This window comes from Cyanistes caeruleus, chromosome 1, assembly GCF_971803275.1.
Source record: "Cyanistes caeruleus chromosome 1, bCyaCae1.hap1.1, whole genome shotgun sequence".
NCBI classification, from domain to species: Eukaryota; Metazoa; Chordata; class Aves; order Passeriformes; family Paridae; genus Cyanistes; species Cyanistes caeruleus.
The window spans coordinates 61,797-66,244 of NC_141701.1; positions in this window are offsets into that span (position 1 = coordinate 61,797).

Consider the following 4,448-nt stretch of genomic DNA (forward strand, 5'->3'; position numbering starts at 1 on the left):
GGCTTGTTTATGGCTTATCCTGATGAGCACAAATGAAATCCAAACACCCACAATTACAGGGAAATATGGATAACGTTTATAAATACGCCTCTTCCCTGCAAATCCCTGGCAACCTCCCATTGACCTTTTAATCTTAACCTCTGAATTTTGACCTTTGTCTCTTGACTTTAGCTCTCTGAAGTTTGATTCCCTGATAATTGACCTTGAACCACATAACCTTGGAAAATTAACCCATAACATTGGACCTTGGACCCTTTACTCTTGATCTTTGAACACTGACCATTCACATGTGACCCTTGAAGTTTGAATCCCTGATTTTCAATTTAACCATTGACCCGACCTTTTGCCCTTGACCTCAGCCCTTTGACACTGTCACATCAATATTACTGACCTACAGTGATTTCAGCATATGAATGCTACCACAGTTATCTCACCCAGCCGTGTCAATACCACTATCAGTCTCTATCCCAGCCCCAGTGATTATAGCTCCAGTCCTAGTGACCCTTTCCCTGCCCCAGTGATTTCAGCTCTTGGCCCACAAGCTTTATTTGACTGCAAGCTCTCTTCTTCCAGCTCCAGATGCATGTTTCTCCAATGCTGCTGGCTGAAACTTCCCCAGCTTCAAGGAGCAGGATCTTCCTCCTTTCTCCAGCTCGGCAACATTTCAGATCCCATCCTAGGGCCTAGAAACCCACCCCACAGTCAATATCCCAGCCCCGCAGTGGTTTCCTCTCCAGCCCTACAGTGGCTATCACAGACGCAGGCAAAATCCCAGCACTGCCAGAGTTTCAGGTCCCATGTTACAGTCCCATTATTTTGCCCCTACCCATCTTGTTCTATTTCCAGTCACAGGACCCAGCCCAAACATACATCATCACAGGCCTACAGTGATTCCAGCACACAGATCCTACAGTGACAATCCCATAATCAGTCCCTATCCCAGCCCCACAATGATTACAGCTCTAGCCCTTGAGAGCCCTTCCCAGCCCCAGTGATTTCAGCTCTTGGCCCACAAGCTTTATTTCACTGCAAGCTCTCTTTTTCAAGCTCCTGATGAGTGTTTCTCCAACGCTGCTGGCTGCAACTTCCCCAGGTTCAAGGACCAGGATCTTCCTCCTGTCGCCAGCTCGGCAACATTTCAGCCCCCACCCTAGGACCTATAAGCCTACCCCACAGTCCCTATCCCAGCCCCACAGTGATTTTAGCTCTAGCCCTGGAGAGCCCTTCCCAGCCCCAGTGATTTCAGCTCCTGGCCCACAAGCTTTATTTGACTGCAAGCCCTCTTCTTCCAGCTCCAGATGCGTGTTTCTTCAATGCTGCTGGCAGAAACTTCTCCAGGTTCAAGGCGCAGGATCTTCCTCCTGTCTCCAGCTCGGCAACATTTCAGCTCCCACCCTAGGGCCTAGAAGCCCACCCCACAGTCAATGTCCCAGCCCCACAGTGAATTCAGCAGCAGCCCTACAGTGGCTATCAAAGACGCAGGCAAAATCCCTAACCCTAACCCATTTCAGCTCCCATGATACAGTCCCATTATTTTGCCCCTACCCATCTTGTTCTATTTCCAGTCACGGGACCCAGCCCCAACATCCATATCACAGGCCTACAGTGATTCCAGCACACAGATCCTACAGTGGCTATGTCATTGTCAGTCCCTATCCCAGCCCCACAGTGATTTCAGCTCTAGCCCTGGAGAGCCCTTCCCAGCCCCAGTGATTTCAGCTCTTGGCCCACAAGCTTTATTTCACTGCAAGCTCTCTTCTTCCAGCTCCACATCCGCTTCTTTTTCCCCCCTCTCTGCTAGGTGAAGCTGCTCCAGGTTGAGACAAAGGGTCTTTGTTCTTGGTTCCAGCTCTGAGGTTTCACCCCTAGGCTGAGAAATGCCACTCCAACCCCATCCCAACCCCAAAGCAATCTTTACTGTATTTACAGCCTGCCCCGTTGTGTACCATTCTATGCTTGCTTCCCACATGTACAGTCACTATCCCCTCAGAACAGTGTTTGCAGCAGTCCTCATCCCAGCCCCAGTGATTTCAGCTTCAGTCCCACAAGCTTTATTTGACTGCCAGCTCTTGTGCTATGCTTCTGCCTCCACATCTTCCCAGCAGTGCCACATTATGCTGCTTTCTGGCTCTCCAGGCAGATCTGTTTTAGCTCTAGCTCTCTGTGGTTTGAGCTTAGCTCTTGAACCCACATTCCAGCCCCAATCTGACCATCCTTACTGCAGGAACAGCTTTGCAAGGCTCTATCCCAGCCCTTACACTGATTTCAGCTCCAGCCACGCAGTTTGCATCCTGGCTCCATATTCCTTATCCCAGCCCCACAACAGTTTTACCCTAAACCCTACCATATTTCTGCCTCCTCCAGCTCTGCTTCCTCAGTTCCATCTCCTCAGCTTCCCACTGCCGGTGGCTAAAAGCTGCTCCTGCTTCTCACTGCAGCCCGGGGCTGTTGATAAGGCCACAAATCAGTTATCATCATCACATCAATGTCTCTATGAGTTGTCCTACCCACCCTAATGGGAGCCCAACTTTGGGGACACTTGAGGCCTCAAGCCCAAAAGGTACCTTCCCCCTCCCCCTGGGTCTCAGCCCAGCACTTGCCCAAAGGCCCCCCTCTCACCCCCCCCCAGGCAGAACCAGGGGCTGGGAATAGCCATTGGGCCCCTGCTCCCCCATCCCAAAAGGTGCCCTTGGGCCCTCCCAGCCCCCATACCCTCAGACTCTCCTTGGTACCAGCAGACAGGGGCTGCTAATCCCCCAGGCACCTCCTGCAGGCCCTGAGCTGCAGCTCCATCCCCTTCCCCCATGGCATTTATCCAGCTCCAGCCTCAGTATTTCCATTGCCCCACATTGGTTTAGGCCTGACTCCATCGTCAAGGTCTTTATTCCACACCCTGGGGCTTTATGTCTCCACTGGCCCCACAACGGGTGTTTCAGCCCCAGCCCCACAATCTTTACTGAATTTACATCAGCTATCCAGCAAAAAAGCTGCTAAAGTAATTATTAAATAATATTTAATCATTATTTATTAATAATATTTAATTAAGATTAATAAATCTAAACATAAAAATATATCTTATTAAAAGTAATGATCATTAATAATAATAATTTTATTATTTTAATAAAACGAGCAAAACAAAATAATGTAATTAAGAAAATCGTTATTATTTTAAATAAAAGCAAAACGCAATAATAGAATCGCAAAAAACCCGGCTTTGTTCCCGATATTTTAAGCATTATCTTCAATCCAGAAACTACGAAACAGCTCCTATCCGTCTCGCAGAAGCAGCAGCTCGTCCCCCTGTGCCCTCCAGGCCCCGCACCCGCCTCCGGCCGCCCGAACAGCCCAGGGCGTGGCGGAAAAAACTGGCCACGACTGGCCCCACCGCCCCAGGACACCGCCGGCCCCCAGATGCTGGCCCCGGCAGCCGCGGGGTTCCCGTCCTGGCGCTCCCCGCATCGCGGCCGCGCAGCTCCCACCGGCGCCCGCAGCCTCACCGCCGAACTAACGCCCGCACCCCTCCAGCACACGCTGTTTGTGCCCCAGGGCCGGCCAGCACAGCCGATCACAGCCCGAAGCAGCGCCGGTGTCTCAAAGATAGTGGCTATGTCCTCACAGTCCGATCCCAGCCCGCCCGATCCCGCCGCGCTCGCCTCCGCGACCCCCCCGCTGCCCCCTCAGGCCCCGCCGTCCCCTCAGGCCCCGCTCCCGCGATCCTGCCCGCTCCCCGCCTTCTCCCGTTTCCCTGGGAGAACCAATGGCCGGGACCTGAAGGGGAAGCCCACGCCCACCCTTCCCAGGACCCAACAACACCTGCCGGGGCTGCGGCAGCACGGCTCCACCGGCCCCCAAAGTAACAGCGGCCGGAGCGGCGCCTCAGCAGAACGGGGGAGCGGGGCCGAGCTGAGGGGCCGGGTCGCGGGGCCGGGCCGCGACTGATCGGGCTGAGCTTGGCGGGACCGCGCCCGGATTCAAAGGGCGGCTGTGATTGGCCAGAGCGGAGCAAGGCAGGCCGGGATTGGCGGAAGCTTTGAGGCTGCGGCCCATGGGAGCGCGAGGCGCTCAGTTGGGCAGAGCCAGGGGTGCTCGCAGGGTCCACTGCTGTCATTCTTCTCAGCCGCCGGCCTGCGCGGCAGCCGCTCCTTTTAGCGCCGCGTCCGCGCTCGAGCCCGGCCGTGTCACTTTACATACTTAACTCTCTTTCCCTCCCTCCCTGCTATTTACAGACACCGCCCCGCTCACTCCCTCCCCAGGCTCGGCAGCCGCGGAACTCCCGTAGCTCCCGCTGCCGCCTCCCCCCCGTCACCCAGCGGAGCGGGGCAGGGGCCCGGTCGGGGCACAGCGGCAGTACCGCTCTGTGCCCACAAGAGCTCAACATAACATAACTGACTCAAAGGCAGCTCACACAAGAAGGGAAAGAGGAAAGAAAAAAAAAAACATCTGCGGTG